At 37.0% G+C, this 27083-nt stretch overlaps 1 protein-coding gene across 1 annotated transcript in view; it reads left to right on the forward strand.

Moving 5' to 3' along the window:
* The window catches only part of LOC150078485 (deubiquitinating protein VCPIP1-like), a 326611-nt gene that overhangs the window by 287777 nt on the left and 11751 nt on the right, over positions 1 to 27083 (forward strand). The gene's annotated exons all lie outside the window — the stretch shown is intronic.

The raw sequence follows: 27083 nt of genomic DNA on the forward strand, positions 1-27083 counted from the left end.
GCAATTGTTTTCAATAATAAAATTTTAAATTCTGTATTATGCCTCGATCACAAGGCTGTAAAATGCTTGTAGTGTTTGGAGGCAAAAATATAAGCATTACAGCTTTTAATTGCACTTCAGAGTGAGCTGGACAGTTATCGACAATCATGGCAACTTTTTACGTAAAAAGCGCTTATCTAAATTCAAAAGCCAATCAGTAAATGTCATGGTCATCCACGGTTTCTTGTTTTCTGTGTACTCAACCAGTATTTTTTTTTTTTTTTACATTTTTAAAACAGCGTGGATTCATGCTCCTGATAATGAATAAGGGCAGCTTTTCAGATCTGTCCAAATTGCTAGCCACCATTACCGTTCCGTTATCCTCTCTTTGGACTTTTTGTCATCAGAACACTGCTATCCTTTAAACAATAAAGTTTTATCAGGTAAGCAGCAATAAAACAACCCCATTTTGTCTGCATTAAAGACATCTCTTGCCCTATATTTTTCAAGCACTGTAGGCAGTGTAGACTGCAGCCAATCCGATGGCATACTCAGTGAAACTTGATTTTGCTTCACCGCAAACATTTTTAAAAGTGATGCCATTTCTTTTCTTGAAACATTCCAACCAGCCTGGATTCACATTGAATTCAATCCCCATTTGAATTGCGAACACATCCACTTTTTCCATTAATAGAGGTTCCGATATTGGGGCATTCTGAGAAAGCTTGTTTGAATCAAACAAGCAACGCAGCCTCCAAATCTTTGTGTTTGGCCGTTCTCATCCATTTCCTATCCGGCTAAACATTGTAGTAAGTTAGTCTCTATTCTTTATGATTGCCGACAACATAGAGTTAGTGATTCCAAACTTTTTACAAATGCCTGTTTTCGAAGAAACCCGTACATCTACTGCTTTAAGCAACTCCATTTTAACTTTAAGCGAAATAGCGCTTTGTTTATGCCCTGATTTTTCCATTGTACAGTTGAGGGTGATAAATTTACAGATTTTTTACTAAACGTAAAATTCACCACTTTATACAGTATGTGTCACTCACTTCAAGACTGTAAATGAAATGTTTTGTCTGCCTACAGTTAATCCTATTTGTTTAAAATGATAAGGGTGGTGTGCGGCAAGTGGCATCCTTGTACTATCTACATATTATTTATTATGAGATGTCAGCCTAGTCAATAGAAAGTTGTCATAAACAGTAAAAATTTAGTGACGTGACGGGCAGTATATTTTTTTGTTCTTTTGAGATGCGAAATCTCTTCATGTTAAGCATTTTTTGTTTCATGTTAAAAGAAAATAAATGTATGAATTCACATAGCATTTTCTTGGGATCAGAATATTTTTTCTTGTTAACGTTTTCCTCCTCCTCCTCCTCCTCCTCCTCCCCTCTCTCTCTCTCTCTCTCTCTCTCTCTCTCTCTCTCTCTCTCTCTCTCTCTCTGTGTGAAGTATAAAGGTAGGTAGATAGTGTCAAAGTGCTAATATAACTGAAATCATAATTACGGAGAACAAAGAAGAGAAAGATGATAATAATAAGTAATTAGAAATACTTAATGCTGTGTGTCCTATGATTTCAGTGCCTTCATTCAGGGCCAGCTGCCGAAATCAAAATAAAATACAACAAGAAGTACAGCCTCTGTTTCTGACATGAAATATATGTAGCACATGGTACTCGTGGGGGTTCAGTATTGAAGATCAAGGTTAAAATTTAAAGTTAAGTCGCATGGCGTACATATATTTCATGGCTGACCCGACAGAGGCAGAATGCAAAGATTAAGAAGTAGGATACTTACTGAGGTAGAGTAGGTATATAATTGTAGAGGTCTATACTGCAGTGGAGGGTGATAAAAAGTATAGCGTAAATCTGTTCTGAAGTATTTGTGGTATAAGATAGTGATCTTGTATGTAAGAAATAGGAAAGTTAAGGAAATAATCAAAATTTTAAAAAAAATAAATTAAGCTGGCTACACCGCGTGTCATCAGTTAGAAACTTAGTTAAATTAAATTAAATTTTGAATATATAATAGGAGTAGGTATTAAACATGTGAAGTAATGCATCCCAGGATAGAAAGGAGTGACTCCATTCTATTTTGGGACATGTTACTCCACGTGTTTAATACCTATCCCCTTTATATATTCAAAATTTAATTTAATTTAATTTAACTCAGGTTCTAACTGGTGACACGCAGTGTAGCCAGCATAATTTATTTTATTTCCTTAACTTTCCTATTTCTTACACACTGAGTTGCTATCTTATACATAAAAAATTGCAGAACAGATTTACACTATACTTTTTATCACCCTCCACTGCAGTACAGACCTTCCCTATGATTATATATCTACTCAACCTCAGTAAGTATCCTACTTCTTAATCTTTGCATTCTGTCTCTGCCGGGTCAGTCATGAAATATACATACGCCATGCGATTTAAATTTTAACCCTGATCTTCATTACTAAACCCCAATGTGTACCACATGCTGTGTATATTTCTTGTCAGAAACAGACACTGTACTTTTTTGCCATTTTTTTTTTTTTTTTTTTTTTTTTCTTTTGATTTCAGTGGCTGGCCCCGGATGAAGGTGCTGAAATTATAGGACACACGGCATTAAATATTTCTAATTACTTATTATTATCATTTTTCTCTTCTTTGTTCTCCGTAATTACAATTTCAGTTATGTTAGCACTTTGACACCATCTACTACCTTTATACACTCTACCTATGTATCCATTATGGTCGTTGGGTGCTTTCTGCTTAAATTTAGCAGTGTCCCATGGCCTTAAACCATTAATTAATTAATTAATAATATCTTATACCATTAAATTCTTTAAAAGTGTGTGTGTGTGTGGTAATATACAACTGTTAAGAAGCAAAATAAGCAGAAAAAGGAAAATAACAAAAGTTATAGTATGTATAATGCTCCAAAACGTGCAGTGCAGCAGTAAAGGAAGCAAAAGGATATAATTAATGTGTGGTTTCTAAAATAGATAAAGTGTCTGCGAAAATGGAAATGAAAAGTACACAAGGTGCCTGAACTAAGAGAAGTTTAAGGGATAGTCGAAAGTAGTGGTGAAATAGGTGAAAGAATTTGAAAAACCTAGTACAAAAATGAACTGGGACTGAAGAAACAAAAAAAAAAAATAATAATAATAATAAATAACAATAATAAATAAATAAATAACACTATATTCAGATATGGGAGGGCAATTTTAGCAAGAGGTCATCCCCTGATTCAAGGGGATGGCAAATATGCAAAATATGAATATAGTAGGTGAAAGGCGCCTCCATAGCCAGGTGGGCAGGAGCAGCAGTGCATAGCACACGCTTCTTGATCGGACCGGGGTTCGAGCCCGTGACCACCAAATACGGAGGATGCGGAAAGATCAGGAAATGAGCACTGCATATCCCCGAAGCAATATGGCCTTAGTTGCTAATGCTCCTAAAAACCAAATAACAACAACAACAGTAGGTGAAAAAATGATACATAGTCAGGAAATTCGTCAGAGCACTGACCATGTACTAGGCACTGCATTTCCAAACTTGTCTGTAGTATTAGAAAAAGGGTGGGAGCAAATATGCAGTCTTTATCGTAATACTAGTAGACAAGGTAGTCCCTATGCAGTGTAAAAATAAAGTTAATAATGTAAATTAAAATAAATACAAATTTACAAAAGTATAATGTGAAATATAATACAAATGTGAAGTGCAGAAGGGGTGAAAGGTTATTAAATTAACATGGTAGAAAATTAAAATTCAGATATGAAGCAGAGAATTTTGAACGAAAAAGTGTAGGCAAGCAAATAGTATAGGGAATGGTAAAATTCTTGGGGAGGGGAAGGGAAGAAAAAGATGATCAAAAGAAAACAAAAATAGCAATAGGGTTGAGGATAGGCGGAGCATTCGTATCACCCTTGTATTACACTAATAGTTCTACGAACGGAAAAAAATAGAAAAAAACAGTATAGAGATAAAAAGTGTAGAAAAAAGTCATTAAAAATACTGAACTTACTGGGTGTGTAAGGCCCAACCTTAAAGAAAAGGTTCTGGTATAAGCAAGCGTTAGTAAAAATGAGTGTTAATATCACAGGCTTGTAGAGAGGAAGGGAAATCAAAACCAAAACTAAATGTGGGAGTTACCTGGAGTCATTAAGTCGAGCGGAGGAGAGACATACACAGCCAGGATGCAAAGGGGCAAGACAGTGACATATCACCAAGTTATATAAATTTAGGGAAACGGATAGGGGTGACCTTTATCATTGAAAAGAGGGGGAGGAGAAAGATGGCCTAAAAACATGAAACGCCAGACAAAAGGCTGCAGACATACCAATATGAGAAGGAACATGTGAAACAGAAAGTAGAACAAGAATAATTCCGAACTATAAGAGATAAATTCTGGGAAAATTTAGATGATCAGAGAACAGGGTTTATAGATCACGGCTCAAAACTACCAAGATGACAAACTGCAGAAGAAAGAGAAAAACTCAGTTTGGCACAACAGAGGTTGATTGAAGGTTTAGTGAATCCATTGAAGAACATGACAAAATCTGACAGGCAAAAAACAATAGATGGAAACAGAATTAAAAACCTTGAAGAAGAATTTTCATATCCATTGATAAAATTTATTCCACCAAATAAAAGGCCTGTATAAATGATGCAAGGCTACCATACAGATAGTAGATCTGAGACCGGTGTCAGAAAAACAAAGTGCCAAAAAGCGGTTGTAATCAGGGAAGAAACACACTTAATAAGTCCAGGAATGAAAAGCCAAATGTACAGGATTCCAAAAAGTAGAAAGAACAAATTCAAGCAAAACGTGTGAAAAAACTTAGAGAGTAAAGCAACAGTAATCTCATTCCGAGAAAGAACCTTAAATGAAAGTCATGAACAGTGATTACTAACTAAGTAGTGGAAATCCCACCAAATAATATACAACTGTACAATTCCTTTAACACAGACAGGTGCCAAGTAAATCGAAATTAAATTTATTTTTAATTGTAGAAGAAACTATACTGAAACAGTATTTAATGAAATAGGGAGGTATATTATTATTTAAAAGCTTGTTATGAAAAACTTTTATTGCTTTGCTGAAAAGGATATTGTTGCTACATACGTTGGCTAATCTGATAGCTTGAATACAAATAGTATTGTTGTGAATTTTATTGGGAATATTAGATTGCCAATTTGTGAGGTAAATGATCTCAAAGTTAAAATAGTTTCTTTTGTCATAAATGTCAATAAGATGAGGAACTGCATCATTGCAAAATGTAATTTTCAGATCAAGGAAGTTGGCTGTGCAATTACCAACATTTTCTTTATTGATTTTAAGTTCAGAGGGATAAATATCTGCAGCTAAGTGTTCAAAGTCGGAATTTAAAACTAAGATGGCATCAGCATACTGGAAAGCTAAAAATTTATGATTGGGATTGCTAGTAAAAAATAATTCCTCCTAGTAGTGTAAAAACAAGTTAGAGACAAGACTGGAAATTTGCGAACTCATGGGAACTCCAATTATTTGTTTGTATGCAAGCTTGCCATTGAAAATAAAGTTATTGAGTATGCAAAGATTGACGAGGTTGTCCCAATACTCTTGTGGATATTAAGTTTCTCATGGTATTTGTTGAACAATTGTTTTAGCACAAACACCAGTAGGTTAAGTGGGATGGAAGTGAACAGGTTGGTGAAATCAAAAGTTTCAATACTAGTTATAGAGAGATTGGATCTAAAAATGTTTAAAACAGATTGGTTATTGTTAATAATCCAGGTAGTAGTAAGATTGCTGAAGATGATTTTTAGCTGTCTGAAGAATTGCTTGCAGGGTAGGTAGCAGCCACTATTTTTGGAACTGGTTATGAATCTGAAACCTACCAGTTGTTTATGGGATTTGGCTCTTCATATAAAGGAAGGGAAGGGTAGAGTTTTGTATTTTAGTGTGCAGTTTTTTATGCAAAGCTATAAGCTTTTTTATTGTTGAAGCAAGATTGAGACTGCTTGGTATATATGTGGAGCTATTCTTTATTTCAGATTTTAGTTGGTTGAATTAGAATTGTTTGCAGAAGATAGCAAAGTTGTTGGATGTTTTGTCAACTGGAGTGATAATAAAATTGTTCTGTAATTCTAAAATATGTTCTTTCAGATTGCAGAATGGAGTATGGTGGTTATTGTTAAGTTTGTAGGACTTGGCAATAGGTTTTTTGATGTCTTGATAGATAATAGTTATCCAGTTTTGAAATGCTTCTTGTGGAATGGTATATTTGTAAGCAAGCTTGTTGGAAAAATGTGTAAGGTCTAGATATAGTTTTTTGTTGATATAATTAAGATTAACTCGGTTAATGGGTCTGAATTTGAACCCTTTACTCATAGCTGTTTTTAGATCATTGTCATTTATGATGTTAAATTTCTAGTTATGATATGTTCATAAAGTTGATCCACAAAAGGAGCATAAACTGAATTATATCAATGGCATGGGAGATCAGTAAGTGAAATATTACCTAAATTAGTGCCAAGTTGTTTGTAGTTGCAGATTTTTAATCCTAATGGAGGGTCATAATTGAAACAGTGATATATATCAAATTTATAGTGGGTGTTGAAAGGCAGTCGGTTATTGTGTTTTTTAAGAATAGAGGACCAAGGTATATTGTCAAACCATTTATGGAGAAATATAATGTTACAATGTTCAATGCAGTGAGAAGTAATAGTTCCATTTCTAAAGAGACTGACGTCTTTTATTATGTGTTTAAGCTGTATATTGGTAAACTCGAATTTGTGGCTGGATGAGACAAGTGCTTTAAGAACAGACTTTTTAATGCTAAAAAGGAATTGGTAAATATTATGCAAATCAATTGTAGTAAGGTCCCATGAACTTAGGATATTAGAGAAGTTGAATTTGATATTTTTATATGGTTTTTGTTTCTTGCTACCACAAGCATGTCTGTGAATTTTGTTAAACTTCTCTTAGTTCAGGCACCTTGTGTACTTTTCATTTCCATTTTCACAGACACTTTATCTATTTTACAAACCACACATTATTTATATATATATATAAAAAGATATATAAGTACCATGTTTCTTTATTTTTAACTATATAGCCTAATATTAGCGTGTGACCATAACCCACAAGGCACTAAATATTCACTATAATTAGCGAAGTCATACTAAATCTAAAATTAACATAATAACAAATCATAATGCCGTTACTGCATAAGGCTTACATTGAAAGGCACATAACTTGGGGCTAGCGCCTCTCGATATATGCCATCAGTAACAACATGAGCCATCTGTTTCTGCGAGTTATATGCCAGTCGTGCCTTATTAATATATACCAAATATAGTATATATAATAGCTCAAAGGTCAAATTTAAGATAAGTTAAAGTTACAGTTAGCATATATTGCTAAATGTGCAGAATATGACACTCACAATAAAAATACGAATGGCTGCCTGGCAAAATATAACTGCTAGCCCTACAGATAACTTTACTCTTACAATATCAGAATATTTACACAAGTGTTTCTGTTTCTGTAGCTGAATGGGCAGGAAAAAGCAAAGGGCATAAGCCAAAGAAATAGGCGAAAGGAGCAGGCAATAATAATAGTGGTAGTGCCTCAGTTTCCCTCAGATTACTCAAATAGATTTTGAGGCATAAGATATAAGAGTTAGATAGCAAATAGATAAAAGTAGAGACAAAGACAGCAAACTACTTCGGAATTTTACCAGGGGTGTAAATCCCCGTCCCTTAGTAGAGTTCCTGGTAATTCGTTGTGTAAAGAATATTGTGCTATTACAACTAAGATTAAGCAACTTAGATACATAAATGAATGCCATAGTAATAGCTAGTATTAAGTATCGCAATACAATCTTTCAGAAAAATGCAAAAAAAAGGCAAAGATTTTACCGATACACTGGAGCTACCAAAAACGTGGACTGACCAGAGCTACAGTGATAAACGAAAGAAAGTTCAAAGCTCCTTCTACTGACACATGCATTTATGGAAATAACATCCACCAATTAGAAGCGATATGAGCAAAGGCAACCTCTGGACAAGATTAAATGGGGGGAAAAAAATTTATTCCTTCTCATAGAACAACTATGGGTACAGCTTTTTCAGAGTGTAAGACACAGATCAACAGTTCTATGAGAAGTACCTAGTATATACTTATATACATAAGTTCTATCTAAGACATCACTTAGCATAACCCCAAATTCCTAACTATATCTTTTGGGCAGATATTAACATGCCATAATTTTATAGCAATAAAAATAGCTCTACGTAGATGCCTAAATATAAATTTAAGAGTAAAGCCATTTTTACATAGCTTGTTGATAAAATAGGTTAGTGATTCTAAGATATTAACTAGACTATTACATATTCTTATTATTCTTAATCCTTGTGATTTAATTATATTGCTATGAATTCTACATGTTATGTTCGAATGCCAATGTGAGATTTATAGTCTCAAATTTAAAATCCTTACATTTGTCATACACATTAGTATCAACCTTCCCAGCCTTAATTTTTATATCAATATCTAAAAATGTGGCAGTGATAAAACTATCATTATTGGTATGTTCAAGCTGCAGATCCGAAGGATAAAAAGTTGCCATATCTTGCAGAAAATTTGACTCATTAATTGCAATAAGATCATCAATATATCTATAAAGTATAGTCCCTATTATTAAATTTACCTTCAAAGTGTTGCAAATATAGGTTGGCCACAATACATGAACTACATGCATGCACCCATAGCTATACCTGTATGTTGCCTATAAACCGCACTTCCATTTACTATGAAGCAATTAAATAAACATAAGTCTATTAAATTATCCCAATAATACTTATCACAAGGGTTAACCCTACAATATTCATTATAATATTCATTCAAAACCTTTTTTAGATTTTTATGCGATATGCTAGTAAACAGATTTTTGAAGTCATATATGTACCTATATGTCTAATGTTTGTGGTATTGGTATTAAGATAATCTAAAACCTTTCCATTATTTAATATAATCTTTGTGGCTCCTACCTTACCTAATACGTTTTTTAATAAAGTTTCTAGCTTTTTATGTGGTACTTCTACATAACTATCTCTACAAGAGGTTATAAGCCTAAAAGCAACAGGGGACTTATGAAACTTTGGGATCCAATGTACATATGGAAATTTGGTGTTATAACACTTAAGATTTAACCTTCTTCTCATAGCAATCTTTTTTCTGACAATATTACTGTTAGCTTCCACTTTCTTATATGTAGTACTGTTATTAAGCTCATTAGCCAAAGTGGCAATATAAAACTTTTTACAAATAATCCTATTGTTGTTGGCTGCCTTGTCAACAGTGGTTATAATAAATTTTGATTGCAAGTCTAATAACTGCAGCTTAATTAACTTTAAATCAAACATCTTGTCCCTATCATGCCATTTTAATTTACACTGAACCTGTTTTTTCAATGCCTCCGTATACAAGGCAAGTCCACATATGGAAAGCGTCTACTGGCATGGGCCCCGGGTGCCAAGCGTTCCGTGACCAAGCGATTTCTTTGCGTATCTCAAAGCGTTATCTCTAAAGAGCCTTCAAGTGATAGATTATATTTTGTTTCAACAACCGTTTTCTTTATTTATTAATTAGTGTAGCTCTTTTGCACTAGAAGAAGTAGGCAAAGGCCCGGAAAGGAAAGGAAAGTTACCTTTCTGTTTTTTATTTCTAATAGTACTAACTTAGCCGCTTGGTCACCTTGTGGCACTGCTACTGCCTCCCCATGGCGTGCCTGGAAATCTGGGTGGTAAAACCAACCCCCGGGGCCAAAAGGAGCAAAACATGGACTGTGACAATTTTCCACCGATTAGGACTGCAAATCCAAATTCATTGGATTTGCACATACCCGATAATGACTCATCCAATCCAAAGAGACTGAGGATGGATGCTCCCCGAATGGAAAACCCAAGTTTTCTGATTCTGCATTCGCTAACTAACCAATACTTGGGTAGTTTATCACCATTCCTCATTCAAAAATGTCTTGAGAGCGTAGCTGGCTCCCCTAAAATGGTACGACGACTGAAATCTGGCGACCTGCTTGTTGAGACCACCAACTCCAAACACTTTGAGTCTCTACTCAGACTCACCTCATTTGGTGGAGTTCCAGTTAAGGTGTCCCCACATGCCACACTTAATTCATCCAAAGGTGTTATTTCTGAATGGGACCTAATGAATGTATCAGAAGAAGAAATTGTTCAGGAACTGCAGAATCAGAAAGTCACACAGGCAAAACGAATTATGATGAAAAAAAGATGGCGAACTCTTTCCAACTTGCAGCATAATTTTGACATTCAGCTCACCTAATTTACCTTCATCAGTAAAAGCAGGGTATTTGCATTGTCCCATTCGCCCATATATCCCGAACCCAATAAGATGTTACAAGTGTCAGAAATTCGGACACTCACAAACAGTCTGTCGAGGAGACCCCGTATGTCCCAACTGTGGTTCAAAAGATCATTCCCAGGCTGACTGTAAAGCCCAGGCTCCGCTCTGCCCCGATTGTAAAGGTAACCATCCAGCCTTTTCTAAAAATTGTGAACAATGGAAATATGAGAAAAAATCCAGAAATATAAAATAGAAAAGAAAGTTTCATTCCCAGAAGCAAGAAGGCAAATACAACTAATGACACCTAGATGCACGTATGCAGAAGCCTCTAAAAAGTTTCATTCAGTATCAGTCCAGACTGATACATCAATACCTCCAAATATCTCTATTTCAGAATGGGCTCATTCCCTGCTCAGTTCTGTACCTCAACCTTCAAAGCAACAGATTTCTACTAGAGCTAACAATACACCAGTCATGATACCACCTTCTGCCGATGCAGATCCCATAAGATCCATCCAAGCAGATAACACAGATTCTAATCGAAAACAGACATTTGACTCCTCCCTTATGGATACTAATGAAATTTCCAATCAAGATGATACCGAAACCATTCTGGAGATCCATCCAGAGGATGAAATAGACAAAAGACCTGTTTTCTCAAAAAGAGATAGGATTAAAATTGACCGTGTCAAACAGACTTCCAAAAAGCAGTCAGATTCAGTGCCTTCATCTAAATTGAAACAATGAACAACGTTGTCCAATGGAATTGTAGAGGCTTTAGGAGCAACATTGATGACATATACGACATAATTAAGCAGCATAAACCAGTGGGCATCTGCTTACAGGAGACATATCTGACTCCTCAGGTATCTCCCTTGATAAAAAAACTATACTCTTTTCAGACAAGATAGACCTGTTGCAAATAATGTTCGTGGTGGAGTAGCCATTCTCATAGATTCGCAAGTCCCATGCAGACGCATTTCTTTACAAACCTCTATAGAAGCCGTTTCTACCCGAATAGCAATTGGCATCACTCTGACTCTTGTTTCGATCTATCTGCCACCCAATCATCCATGTACTACTCACGAACTTGAAAATCTTATCCTGCAGTTGCCAACCCCTTACTGTTTATTGGGCAACTTCAATGGACACCATCCATTGTGGGATTCTCCCAATGCAGATGGACGAGGGCAACTCATTGAAATGCTCATTGACAGACAAAACTTAACCATCCTAAATACTGGTTCACCAACTTACATCCATCTCCCAACAGGAACAGTGTCTGCAATAGATCTATCTATATGCTCTCCGATCCTCTTTCCTAATATTGAGTGGACAGCTCTAGATGATCCACTAAACAGTGACCACTACCCATTAATCTGTAAGATCCAAACATCACACTCTTCAACTGCAAAAAACCAAATAAAATGGAAATTTTCCAAGGCAGATTGGACCAAGTATACCTCTCATGTTTCATTTGATAAACAGATCGTCGAATCTTTCCCAATTGACACAGCCACTGATCATATCACCAAACAAATTCTAGCAGCTGCATCTATTGCCATCCCACAATCACAATCAGACACCTACAGACCCATAAACTATTGGTGGAATGATGAATGTAAGAATGCCAAAAAAGAAAAAAACTGAGCGTGGAATATATTTCGCAAATACCCTACTACCAATAATCTTATAAATTATAAGAAACTAAGAGCCAAAGCCCGACACATCAGAAAGAAAGCTAAAAAAAAAACTCTTGGATCCGATTTGCAACTTCAGTAAATAAAAATACTGATGTAAGAATAATACGGAAAAAAATAAGACAGCTAAATGGCAAATTTCCTCCATTATCCTCGCCAATATTCAACTGGAATGGATAGGAGCTCTCTACTCCTGTAGAAATTGCGAATATTCTAGGGACAGTATTCTCCCAGTTGTCTGCCTCGACCTCATATGATCCGTCATTTCAGAAGATCAAAGCTTCAGCCGAAAAATCAAAACTTAATTTCAAAACCACTGCTTCTGTACCATACAATCAGACACTTGATCGAACTTCAAAAAGCTATATATTCCTCAAAGAACAGTGCTGCTGGTCCCGATGGAGTATATTACATAATGCTTCAACACTTAGACAATAAATCATTATCCTTGCTGCTGACCTTTTACAACTGTATATTCATTGAACATTCATACCCCACTCGCTGGCATCACTCCTATGTACTGGCAATTCCCAAACCAGGGAAAGATCGTTCTATCCCTCACAATTATAGACCCATCTCTCTCTTACCAGTTGCTTGAGTAAAACATTAGAAAAAATTATACACCGCCGATTAACATGGTATCTGGATTCAAAACATCTAATCTCTGATAACCAGTTTGGTTTCAGAAAAAATCGCTCATCCCTAGATCTTATGGTTAAAGCTGAAGCAAATATCAGGAATGCATTTATTCGAAATGAACATCTTGTCATGGTCTGCCTTGACATAGAGAAGGCCTTTGACACCACCTGGTGTTTTGGTATCTTAAAAGATCTTCATTCCCTTGAACTGAGAGGTCACTTACCATGCTACATACAAAACTTCCTTCAGTATAGATCTTTTCATGTTCGCTATGGACAAGTCTTCTCGCAAATCTATATACAAGAGGAAGGAGTCCCACAGGGCTCAGTTCTCAGTGTTACTTTATTTGCATTGAGAATAAATCATATTACCATATGTATTCCCAACACTGTGAACTCATATCTCTATGCTGATGATCTGACTGCTTCCTGCAGTTCGCTGAATATGAACTTCATTGAAAGGCAACTACAAATCTCACTAAACAATATTGAACTATGGATGATACAGAATGGTTACAGACTATCTCATCAAAAATCTAGTGCCATTCACTTTTGTAACAAACGAGGAATGCATCCTGACCCAGAGCTACACCTGACAAATCATCCTATCTCAGTTATGAGTAGCATTCGCCTCCTCGGTCTAATTTTTGATAGGAAACTTAATTTTTTAGAACATATCAAATATCTCCGGACAACCTGCCAGAAAAAAATGAACATTCTCAGAGTTCTTTCTTCTACAACATGGGGTACAGACCGTTACACCTCACTTCACCTGTATATAACTCTGTATATAACGCTTCTTGATTAGACCGGGGTTCGAGCCCGTCACCACCAAATACGAAGGATGCGGAAAGGTCACGAAATGACCACCGCATATCCCGGAGCAATATGGCCTTAGTTGCTAATGCTCCTAAAAATCAAATAACAAACAACAATATAACTCTAATTAGATCTCATCTTGATTATGGAGCCCCGGTGTATGACTCTGCTAGGGAGAGTGTGCTAGTACGGCTTGCTCCTGTTCAAGGCGCCTCCGTAGCCAGGTGGGAAGGAACAGCGGTGCGTCAGCACACGCTTCTTGATTAGACCGGGGTTCGGGCCCATCACCACCAAATATGGAGGATGCAGAAAGGTCAGGGAATGACCACCGCATATCCCCGGAGCAATATGGCCTTAGTTGCTAATGCTCCTAAAAAAAACCAAATAACAATAGCTCCTGTTCAACATTCTGCCCTCAGGATTGCTACAGGTGCTTATAGAACATTGCCAGTACAAAGTCTCTATGCTGAAGCCCATGAAGTTCCACTCTGCCTCAGAAGAAAGGTGTTACTTCTGAATTATACCACTAAAATTCAAAGCATGCCTACCCATCCAATTTGTCCTATACTTAGTGATCCACAGTTTAAATGTTCTACAGAAATAAACCCAGAGCAGTCCAACCTACTGGCATCAGATTGTAGGCTCTATCTGAAAGCTGGAATGTGCACCTTGAAAAAGTCCTCCAAGATCCAAACACTTCAGTTCCCCCATGGTCCTGTGTTAATCCATCCTGTGACAATTACTTCCTGAACTGGGGTAAAGATTCCCTTGCAAATATTAACGTGCGACAACTTCATACTGCTCACACACAAAATTATCCGCATTTCATGAAAATATACACAGATGGATCAAAGTCTGATAGTGGAGTAGGTGCTGCAGCAGTTTTCCCTTTTAACACCATCTCTGTATCTCTGCTTACTGAATGCAGCAGTTATACATCTGAGTTATTCGCCATTAAACTTGCCCTAGAAAATATTGTCCATCGCTCCATTAAAAAAAGTATAATATATACCAACTCGCAGAGTACACTAGTAGCCCTACAAAACATCTCCTCACCAACCAATCCTTTAATAAAAACCATAAGAAGTAAGATGATTCTTATTCAGGAACGCCAGCAAGTAGTCATCTTCTGCTGGATCCCAGGTCACACTGGGATCCCAGCAAACGAAAGCGCAGACTATGCCGCAAAACATCCATCTAACCCATCATCTTCAGGCTTTTGCGTTCCATATGTTGGTTACAGACCTATGATACGAAGGACATGAAAGGAACAATGGACGCTCCTATGGCAAGCTCAAACAGATAATAAGGTATTGGAAATAAAACCAGAACCACAGTTATGGACCTCGTACGTAAGTTTTCGTACTAACAGAAAGGAAGAAGTAATCTTAACCAGAGCATGAATCGGCCACAGCCAGTTTACTCACCTATTTCTCCTCACAGGAAATGATCCTCCACAGTGTTTTCAATGCAACTGTCAGCTAACAATGAAGCACATTCTTGTTGAATGCACTCTGTACAAACATGCTCGGCAATGTTCATTCAGCTTCCTTCCAAATCTAAAAGAACCTCTAAAACTCTCTCATATCATAGATAACGATGCTAATCCCTTGGAGTTATTCTGCTTTCTTAAACGAATAAAATTATATGATCGTCTCTGACTGTTTCCATAACAGTCACCATTGATAACTTTCATATCACTGACAGGCGCAATATGGTCTAAGCAGCCCTTGCGCAAAAAATAACAACAACAACATCTACTGGCATACTGCCAATTTTAGGCCAAATTGCACTAAATCTATGGGGATTTGCTTAATACTAACCCTAAAACAGGGTCTAAATTTAGAAGCATAGGTTAACAATTTTCTGAGTTCTATCTGCTTGACAATACTCAGGTCTCCTGTTATTATATGTATATGGTGTTTATCGACATAAGAATGATACTCCGGCAAGTGGCATAAGCAAAAGGCATCATTTTCTGTAATACTCAGCTTTATAGCCTCGTTTATAATTGAAGACCTTGAGTCCAATTGGCTTAACGTAGCTGAATCTAGTTCCAATAATGGGATTAGATAACAGCAGTGCATAGTTAAAACGATTAAGAATCTAATCCAGATTCATGTTGTCTAAGACCTTATTTAAAACTTATGAACTCCTTTGAGCCTGCCATTACATTACCTAGTTTAGATGTAATAATATCAGATAATAAATGCTCCAAGTGCGCATTAGTAAATTTATAATCTCCGCTTACTTTAAGCAATGCTCTCAACCAGCTAACCTTCTTACCGAACACCAAATCATGAATGGTCTTAATACTGATAACGGGTTGATCCCAAGACTTTATCAAGTCTGAAAAATTACCTGTCATATCTGCTTTACATAAATCCTTATTGCTTCTATCTTGTACACTCTTTTGACCATAACGTCTAACTATCACTGTTTTTACTAATTGGAATGCACTATATATACATTGATCATGTTTGTAACTTGCAAAGCAATGTCCATTAAATATGCTATTCAATCCATAAGGATAAAGCGATTTTTGCTTAAGAATATGTAGGTTTTCCAGACTCAGCCTATCTTTATAATTACCTTCGATGGCAAGGATAGAGATAGAAATGCTATTTAAGTTATGAAATTGAAAGTGTTGCAACTCTATATAATTTTTATTCCTGAAAGTTGATTCTTAGATGTAAAATTCTTATGTAATTGGCTCTAAATTTTAAATTTGATTTATTATTTTGAATTGTATTTTCTAAATTATTTGGAGATTATTTGGAGATTTTTTGCTACAATTTTTAGTCTCACCTTTTCTTCTCCCTCCCTCCCTGTTGATTAATCATTGTTTAATTTATTATTTTCACTCAACAGTTTTGCCATGCTACTGGCATTAGTTTTGATTTAATATTTAATATCAGGTTTATACACACACACACACACACACAAACCTGATGCTCCCATGTAGAACCAAATTTTAATAATAATAAAAATAAGTTTAGTACATATATGTGTGTGTGTGTGTGTGTGTATATATATGTATATATATACACAGTGGAACCCGGATAAGAAGTTTTTCGAGGGATCAAAGGTTTAGAACTTCGTAGAAGGGAAAATGACCTAAGGGTATGAAATATTAACTACTTTAACTACACAAATAAAAATGAAAAGATACACACATACATAAGTTAAAGATCATTTTTAAGTACAGAATTTATAAATATTTCGCTCTGACTATTGGAAACGTTTTTAAACTCAGGATTTCTAATTGCTTAACATTCTGTTCATTAAGCTCATCACCAAGTTGGAAGGATGAGCTCCTTTGGAGTTCAAACATACCACAATCACACTGGCCTCCAGCCTACCGGAGTTTTCCTGTAAGTCTTATGGCCAGTCTGCCTCTGGTGGCAAATAATGCAAGAAAGCAAGCTTAGATGGCATCAATCAAAAAAAAAAAAAAAAAAACTACCCACCTCACCCATCCATCCCCTCCAAAAATTTATTTTGGTTTTTGAATTTATTCAAACTATGCACTCCCACAACAACTTTATGCCCCCTCATGTGTAGTCTAATCAAGAGGAAGAATGCGATCAACATTGAGCTTATTCAATCCATTCAAGGCCTTAAACACCTCAATCAGATCTCCTTGCAGGCACAAGGTGTTTGTAGGTGCTGCAGTTTGTAGGTGCTACAGTTTGCAGAACTGAAGCCTTTCTTGTTAAGTACTTTTGTTCCCTTCAACAGTTTCATTGCCCTTCTCAGCACCCGTTCCAATAGATCTACATCCTTCTTAAGATGAGGCCTAACCATGGCCTTGCACAGAGGAATGATCACCCCCCTTTTATCCCTGCTAACAAAGTTCCTATATATCATTGACAAAACTCCATGAGCTGGCTTGGCAGCCTGTCTGCATTGCTCAGAGAACTTCATATCTGACTGCACAATTGCTCCATGAATTTCGTTTTCCCCTACCCTGAGTGTAGTACAACAAAGTTGGTACATTAATTTGGGATTATTACTACCAATGCAATACCTTGTATTTGTCAGTGTTAAACATCAACTGTCATTTTTCAGCTCATCAGTCAATTTTTTTTAGATCTTGTTGCAGTAACTAACCCTAATTACTGTCATTAACCATACTGCCCACCTCTGTATCATCTGCATGTTAGAAATTAAGTGTAATATACTTAGACATCAGTATCATTAATAAATATATAAAACAACAATGGGCCCAGCACTGAACCCTGGAGGACTCCACTAATAACATTAATCCACAAAGAGCATTGCCCATTGATAACCTTGGTCCTTGAGGTTGTCACAGACATTCTCTCAGATATGCCAGACAAGCTGTACTTGCTACCTGGGAGTCTAAAACGCTGATGGAACTGATATTCGGGTGACACTCGAGTCAAGTGGACCCAATTTCGGCGAAGACCGGACGGTCTGTGACAGCCAAACCCACTGCTTGCACCTTCATGATGGTGGGACTGTTAGTAATCCTCGGTATAACCTCCCCATGCACAAGTACATGGTGGGTGACCACCCAGGTGTGAACCAACGTAAGCAGGGGTCGAGGTGTGGCGCCCATACCACATGAAGGAACACCGCCCCTCTATGTTACCAGGCAGTACTAGGTGGTAGATGACTCATCAACCGGTGCAATACCACCACTTTGTTTATTGGAGGCTTGAAGTGGTGGAACCCATGTTTAGTCTCTAGAGCTAAGTTCCGGTCAACCCTTCCCTATCTCTTCCATCATGCAGTATGATTGATGACTTTTGAGGTAATGATGAACGTCGTGGCAAGATCCAATATTCCTTACATTTCGAGGGTACAGCTCTAAAATGGTGTTTGCAGGCCGGCCGCCAGTTAGTACACCGGACCGAACCTATTGGTAACTCTCTAGGAGGCTTCCAGATCAGCTAGTGTATAATCTTGCTACCTCTACTCTGCCAGATAGTGACTGGAGGGAGTCCGAGTAGTGTGTATGCGGGAAGCATTGTCGAGGCCACGTTATGTGAAGGATCTGGGTATATTCTTACCACGTATACACCCTATCCAAAAATTTCATTACTTCATACAGCATGTCCTACCCACTTTTTCTTACTATTGAATACACTATGAATTTTCAAAATAATAGAGCAAGCTTATCTGCGAAAAGATCTAAACCTCCCAAGCACTTCCTAATTCATTTCAGAAATATACGTGGTCTCAATTCTAATCTCAACGATGTCCATTTCCACTTGCAGTCTGCCAAACCCCATGTACTTTTTCTGACAGAATCTCAGTTATCGGTTGATTCAACTACTGCTCATTTCAGATGCCCAAATTATTCACTGTATGATTCCGTTCACCTCAAAGGTGGTACTTGTGCATATGTCTGTTCTGATATTCCCTGTCAGAGACTTGGAAATTTGGAATCTCCTCTCTTTGATCTTCTCTGGCTTAAAATCTCTCTATCTCATTGTATCAAATTCATCTGTTGTCTCTACCGTTCTCCCAACTCCACTAATCACTTGGAGCTCTTTGACTTCCTCTCTTTGCAACTTGACTTTCTCCAGTCCAACTTTCCTAACAGTGAGGTAATTTTCCTTGGTGATTTTAATGTTCACAACTCCAGCTGGCTTCCGTTTTCTAGTTACACTGACCCAGCAGGTCGAGATGCTGAGGCTTTTGCAATGGCTAATGACCTAGCATAGATTGTTCATTTACCTACAAGAATTCTGGACAATCCTAATCATACAGCCAATACGCTTGATCTTTTTCTCAGAAGCAACCCTTCTAAGTACACGGTTGAAGTGAGAGGTCCTTTAGGCACTTCAGATCACAACTTGGTGATTGTCTCTTCTCCAATGGAACCTTTATCTCATGGCTATTTCCAACCTAGTGTTGTTTGGCATTACAAGAATGCAAAATGGGATGATCTGCGAGACTTCTTTACTTCTTTTCCTTGGTCGGATTACTGTTTCAAAACTTCTGATGTCAACGTTTGTTCAGGTCGTGTCAGTGAAATTATTCTTGCAGGAATGGAATCCTTTATCCTACACTCCACTTTAAAATCTCGTCCTTTATCTAAACCTTGGTTTTCCAATAAATGTGCTAAGGCTGTTCAAGAGAAGAATGTTGCATATCGTAATTAGCTTGTTTCTAATTCTTCAGTTTCATTTTCTGCCTACACCAAAGCTCGCAACAATTGTAAAGCAGTTATTAATCAGTCCAAACTAGAGTTTGAACAGGCCAAGAATAGAACACTTGCTTCTTGCCCTAATGGTAGCTGAGCATTCTGGTCTCTTGCCAAAGCTGTTGGCAGCAACCTTTGCCCATCTCTGCTCCCACCTCTGTCCAAACCAGATGGTTCTGTTGTCACTTCAGCCAAGGATAAAGCTGACCTGCTAGCATCCCATTTTTCTTCCAGCTCATGTATTAATGATCTTGGTAAAACACCTCCCACCATTCTCAACACGCTCCATTCATTGCCTCATGTGGTCTTTTGTCAAAAGGATAAAAGGATATCAGAAGGATTTTGATGAATCTTGATGCTAAGAAAGCTCCAGGTCCTGATAGTATTTCTCCACTTGTTCTCAAAACCTGTGCTCCTGAACTTACTCCTATTCTTTGCCGCCTTTTTTCACTTTCTTATTCCAAAGGTGTTTTTCCTTCTGTTTTCAAATTTGCTCATATCCAGCCAGTTCCTAAAAAGGGTGACAAATCCCTCCCATCCAGTTATCGTCCCATTGCAATTACTTCTACTGTTTCTAAAGTAATGGAGAAATCAATTAACCGCCAACTCTTAAAACTACCTAGAAACTTTCCGTCTGATCAACGATCGCCAGTATGGATTCCATCAGTGTCGATCCACTGGTGATATTCTGGCTTATGTTACCCATTTATGGACTAATTCAATGGAAAGGTTTGGTGAAACACAGGTAGTTGCTCTTGACATCTCAAAGGCTTTTGATCATGTTTGGCATAAAGGTCTTCTAACAAGCTTCCATCTTATGGTTTGCCAACTGTTTTTAGTAATTGGTTATCCAGTTTTCTCTCTGATCGCTCACTGAGGGTGATGGTAGATGGCTTTTGTCTTCTAACTTCTCCACTAATGCCAGTGTTCCCCACGGTTCAGTTCTTTCCCCCACTCTTTTCCTCTTGTATATTAATGACCTTCTTCCATTGACTGGAAATCCTATCCATAGTTTTGCCGACGATAGCACATTGCATTCCACTTTACATTTTGAGAAACCTTGTCCAGCTCAATCAGCTTCAACTTCTCTAAAATCTGCTACCAATTCCTTAAATGCTGTTCTTCAGGTAATTCTCCAGTGGGGCAAAGACAACCTAGTTGATTTCAACCTTCTAAAACCCAGTCTTGTCTTATATCTCGCAAAAAGGATTCCTCTGCTCCTATGCTTCTCTTTAGTGACACTCCGATTTCTAGGCAAAATGATATATCTCTTTTGGGGATTACCCTGACTTCTAATCTCTCTCGGCACAAGCACATTACAAACATTGCTTCCTCTGCATCTAAAAAACTTGGTTTTCTCTTTTGCTCTCGGCGTTACTTTTCTTCCAAACAGCTGCTCACTCTGTATAAATCGCAAATCCACCCTGCCATGGAATATTGTTCCCCCATCTGGGGTGGTGCCCCCAAAACCTCTCTCAGGCTTCTTGATTCCATTCAGAAGAGGGCAGTTAGGTTAATTAATGATTCATCTCTAACAGAGTCTCTCCACTCGCTTTCTCATAGACTTACTGTTCTTCTGAATTGGCTTCTATAATTACTGCTCTCTCTTTCAAAACAGTCCGAACACGTGCCGCCACCAGCCAACATCCATTTACTGTCCAACTTCAAACCCACAGAACCAACTTTTCATCTTCCTCATTTATTCATTCAACTGCTCTTTTCTGGAACAACCTTCCTTCATATGTATTTCCTGAAAATTACAATCTACAGAAGTTCAAGTCCAATGTCAACAAATATCTTCTTTCGTCTTCTCAACCTCCAACCCAAGCACGGTACTGAGTACTATAGGTTCTAATACCTCTCGTGTTTGGGGTCCACATAAAAAAAAAAAAAAAACCCACTCTGTCTTCTCCTGCTAAACCGTCCTTTTAACCATAGCAGTATCTCTCTTAATGCCACATTGCTCCAATTTTTACAGCAGTCCTTTATGTACAGCAGTATCAAAAGGCTTCCTGAAATCCATTATTTCCATGCCGTGAGGATAATTACATTCCTTTGTAGGTGGTCCTGCATTACTTCTTTGACCAGTGACTCCATTGTGTTCACTGGAACAGACATTACACCAGAGGTTCCTAAAGTTTCTCGGTTCACGGCGCCCTTAGTGTTCCAGTAATTTTTTCACGGCACCCCTAAGCCAAAAGAAATACTTAACAGTGGTTTTCGACCATTTAATAATCTGATTTTGTGTGTGTGTATAATCACCAAATACGGAGGATGCGGAAAGGTCAGGGAATGACCACCGCATATCCCTGGAGCAATATAGCCTTGGTATACTTATTATTTTTATTTTTTATTATTATTATTTTTTGAAATTTATATATTTATATATATATAAATATATAAATTTCAAAAAATAATAATAATAAAAATAATAAGTTTAAGTAACTTAATCCAAAATTACATGGCACCCCTGGAATGCTGTTGCAGCACCCTAATGTGCCGCGGCACCCCTGTTGAAAACCACTGCATTACACTAACAGGTCTGTAGTTTCTCATGTCACTTTTTGATCCCCATTTAAGAATTGGGGATACATTTGCACACATCCACTCCATGGGCACAAGCTGCCAGTGAGGTGTTGGTTGACCACGGCTCATTGATACTCAAGGTGAGGCTCTCCTGGATGATACGTGGCAACAGATGGGTGACTGTGGTGCAACTCGCCGGTAATTGGAATGCTGGTGATGGGAGTAATGTGTCACAACACACACAGTACATCAAACCCTGCTGAAAATGAGAATGCGTATCCGGAGGCCGCTCCAAGTGCCCATGCTAACCACGGTTCACCAGTGGCAGTGCCTACAATGTGCACGCGAGCATCGAAACTGGACCTTGAGTGATTGGAAGAAGGCTGTCTGGTTCAATGAATCACATTTCCTGTTGCATCATGTGGACAGCCGGGTACATGTGCGTCTTTTACCTGGGGAAGTGATGGTGCCTGGATGCACCGTGGGACCAAAACAAGCCAGTGGTGGCGGTGTCATGTTTTGAGTGATGTTCTGGGAACCCCGGGTCCAGTCATCCATATGTTGGGCGCTCTGATGTATACCACCTACCTAAAAATCTTGTGGCGTCCATGCCTTCTCAGCTGTTTTGGCTTCACATGGAGGACCAACATCATATTAGGTAGATGGTCATAACGTTTTGGCTCATCAGTGTATGTATATATTAAATGTAATTTAAAGTCAAAGTTACAGTCGATGTGCGTCTTTTACCTGGGGAAGTGATGGTGCCTGGATGCACCGTGGGACAAAAACAAGCCAGTGGTGGCGGTGTCATGTTTTGAGTGATGTTCTGGGATACCCCGGGTCCAGTCATCCATATGTTGGGCGCTCTGATGTATACCACCTACCTAAACATCATTGCTTAACAGGTACACCCTTTCATGGCAACGGTCTTCCCCTCTGGTGGTGCCATCTTTCAACAGGATAATGTGCCATGCCACACTGCCCGGATTGTTCGAGACTGATTCACGAAACATGAGGAAGACTTCCAGGTATTTATTACCCTGGCCTCCAAATTCCCCAGATATCAATCCCATTGAGCATCTGTGGTTTGTGTTGTAACAGCAACTCCAATCTGTGGCATCTCAACTGACCTTACAGGAGTTAAAGGATCTGCTCGTTACATGTTGGTACCAGATACCACAAGACATTTAAAAATCTTGTGGCGTCCATGCCTTCTCAGGTACGAGCTGTTTTGGCTTCACATGGAGGACCAACCATCATATTAGGTAGATGGTCATAATGTTTTGGCTCATCAGTGTATATATATATATTAAATGTAATTTAAAATCAAAGTTACAGTCGATGGAAAAAAAATAAAAAATAAATAAGCAAGGTATGACAAATGCACCAGAATGTGCAAAGGATTATACTTTTGCTTATATACTTTTTGCACCAGAATGCAAAAGTATATAAACATGTAAAAATAGATGAATCTGATAAAGTTTGCATAGATGGAGGTGAAAATTACACAAAGTACTAAGGATTAGAAGGGTAAGGATAGTAGAAAAAAATAAGTATTGGAGATTTGAAAAGGCAAAAGAATGTTAATATCCTAAAAGTTATGATGAATTAAGAAAATTATGGGCTTAATTGCAAAGCCAATTTGGAGGTGGAGGAACTGTAAAGTAAAATTATTAATACCAAATGATTAGACAAAATAAAGTAAAAAGAAGTGGTATAAAAGGTGGTAGAGCTGTCATCAGATATGGGTGGGCAAATTTAGTTATAAGTCGAATACAGGGATGGCAAAAATGCAAAGTCTGGTGTCAGCTGAAGTAAATATTTATACATGGTCAGGAAATTCATTAGGAGATTACACCTGACAATATAACGCATTTCCTGATACATGGTCAGCTGTAGTCCCCTGAAGAATTTCCTGACAATGTATCAATATTTGCATTTTTGCAATCCCTGTATTCGACATAACTAAAATTTGGTAAGAAAGTAGAACAGAAATAGACATTCTGCCCTTGGTACATGGCTCAAATGTTGAAATATTTATAAGGAAAGTAAAGCAGTATACGATTGAAGACTGTAAAGTTTGTATTGGGTAATCCATAAATGTAATTTCCTGTCTGCACTAGTGAGGGCTCTAGACATTGCAATTATGTTAATCAGGAAATGGCTGTATGTGCTTTCAAATTAGTGATTGTGCTCAAGAATTCTTTTTTTTTTTCCCCCAAAATTCAAGCATCTCGAGTCTCAAAAAAACTTCTCGAGATTCTCTGCCAGATGCTGGAAAGAAAGAAGCACTTCTGTAAACAGTAATTCACTGTTTAAAATAAACAGTTTAAAATAAATAAAATAAAGTAATTTTATTTTATTTTATAATAAAATTATTAATTTTATTATAAAAGTCATTGATTGTATAGCAAATAAATATCTTGATGAATAATCTACGAATAGGAGCAGATTTGGCTGCTAGAATACTAGGCAAAAGTCCCATTTGGCTGAAAGTCCATTGTTTGAGGCAGTCAACTTCGGTTGTTTTTTTCTTTTCTAAGAATACATGCAGTACACACATATGTGCAGAAGTGGCCTCCCAGCATCACGATCCATGGTCATAAAAGATTCTCCAGGGAGAAATCTGCAGTTGTTTCTTCTAATTGTTGTCTTTTCGTAACTGCTCCAATACAACCATATTTGCCCAATCCTCAGTTTATCCCAGCCTTTCACTCTTCCACTCCTCATGGTACTGAGGCAAAGAAGGACAAGTGGACCACCTGTGGTTTCTTTTAGCTTATATGCACACCTGGAATATTTGGTATATTGATAGTAGCTGTTGTTTGAGTTTCCTTTTAGTGCTTCTAAGTAGTAACTGCCACCCTTTAAGCCACTTTTAGAGCAGAGAACATGTTCCCACACAACTGTGGGGCTTGTTTGAAGATTAGTGGCAACACTTGTTAAATTAAAAAAATTTATCTACTATCACTAAGTCTTTGTAGTCCTTCAATAAAATATTCTGCCTTATTACAGACTGTTGCTACACCTCTTGAAGATGCCTGATGTCATCAGCAGCAGTGTCACTCTTCTGTGTATCGCCAATCATCACCCTACCACTCATCATATTTTGTGCAACTTGGATTTTGATGAAACAGTGTTGCTCGAACTTAGTGAACATTGATAAGGGCAACATTACATAACACTGCTTCTTCATATGGGTGTGAAAACATTTAATGGTTATTATAGAAATATGAAATATTTCTATAATAACCATATGAAAACAAGAATAACAAAATTGTCTTGTGTACACAATTTCATGTAAATTATGTGGTAGATCACTGTTGTTCTACATTGTTGCCACTAATCATTGGACAGTCCCTGTATTTTTATTTGTGTCATCTCTTTCCCTTGTATTTCACATCAGTGACAAAATACAAGAGTCCACCTCATTTCCAACCCATCTATCATTGTGAAAACATCCGCAGAGTGATTTGTGTCCTTCGGTGCCTAAAGAGTGTTTTCACCAGTTTTAACAGGTTAGCTTTCCTTGGGAGTAATTGATTTATTCTTACCTTTACTCAAGAAGTGGTATCAAAATTTAATATAAATATTATTCGTTTTTAGTGAAAAAAGGAAGTTTATTAAGCTGAGTTTCCAAGTCCATGATCAAGAAAGCTCATTAACTCAGAAAGTATGTATACGTTTTTTCAATTGATTTATTTACCATACCTACCTACCTCATTCTGTCTGGTAACATTATTTTTTATTTGTATTCAAATAATTTTTTAGTGATCACAATTTTTTAAGTACGCTCTTTCTTAATAGTACAGGAGCAGATTTAGGAACTTCTCAAGGGAGACTTCAGATTTCAAAATGATTTTAAAGTACTTATATTAAATTTCAGTATTCTTAACGAGCACATCCACTGGTCAGTTGGATGGTTGCATCTGCAGTCACAGAAATTTTGTCTGTGAGATCTGCAGCTATTAGATCCTTGTGGAACATAGCAAGCTGTATTCATATAGCTTCTTCTAAATTGACAAGCAAGAATATGTGTGTCAATAACTCTCATACATAAAGAGTTATTCACGGCAGCCATTTTCTGGCTTTGGGTACACTTCGTGAACTTTTCGGCTCATTTCAAGTGAGCATATTTTAATTATTCATTTTCGATCTTGATTGCTAAATTAATTGTAAATAATATGCATTAAATGCTCGTTTAGAACAGTTTTTGTTCCACCTAAATGAATTATAACTTTGTTAGTACAAGTTATTGGTTAAGTAATTTTAATAGAAATATATTATATTATAACTTAATTTTTAATTTTCTGAAAATTTGTTTTCTGGTAGTTTATTATAGGCCATAGAAGGTGAGCAGATATAATGATGTATGGAAATATTTCAAGAGAAGTGATAATAAAGTTCAGTGCAAAAAAATATTAAGTTGTAAAGCATCATCAACAATGGGCTTACATAGGCACTTAGTCTTCGAAATGATTAGTTATTAATGCTAAATAAAATTATCATAAAAAATATCAAGTATTTCATTGGTAACAATAGTAATGAAATTCTCAATGTTATTTAATAATAATATATAACAATAGAATAACTTTCACTTTGGGATTTGTGTAATTTGTATTAATTTTTATGCAAGTAGAATAAAATTCCTCATCAGTAAGGTCGACAAAAGATTTTTTCATACTACCAGTAAGAAGAAATCTTTTTTTTTTTTTTTTTTTTTTTTAAACTTTTAAAAACAGTGCGTAGACCGGGGTTCGAGCCCATGAGCCACCAAATACAGAGGATGCGGAAAGGTTAGGGAATGACCACCGCATATCCCCGGAGCAATATGGCCTTAGTTGCTAATGCTCCTAAAAACCAAATAACATAACTTTTAAAAATA

The sequence above is a fragment of the Mastigoproctus giganteus genome, chromosome 11 (assembly GCF_048544385.1).
Source record: "Mastigoproctus giganteus isolate SK-2022 chromosome 11, ASM4854438v1, whole genome shotgun sequence".
Lineage (NCBI taxonomy): Eukaryota > Metazoa > Arthropoda > Arachnida > Uropygi > Thelyphonidae > Mastigoproctus > Mastigoproctus giganteus.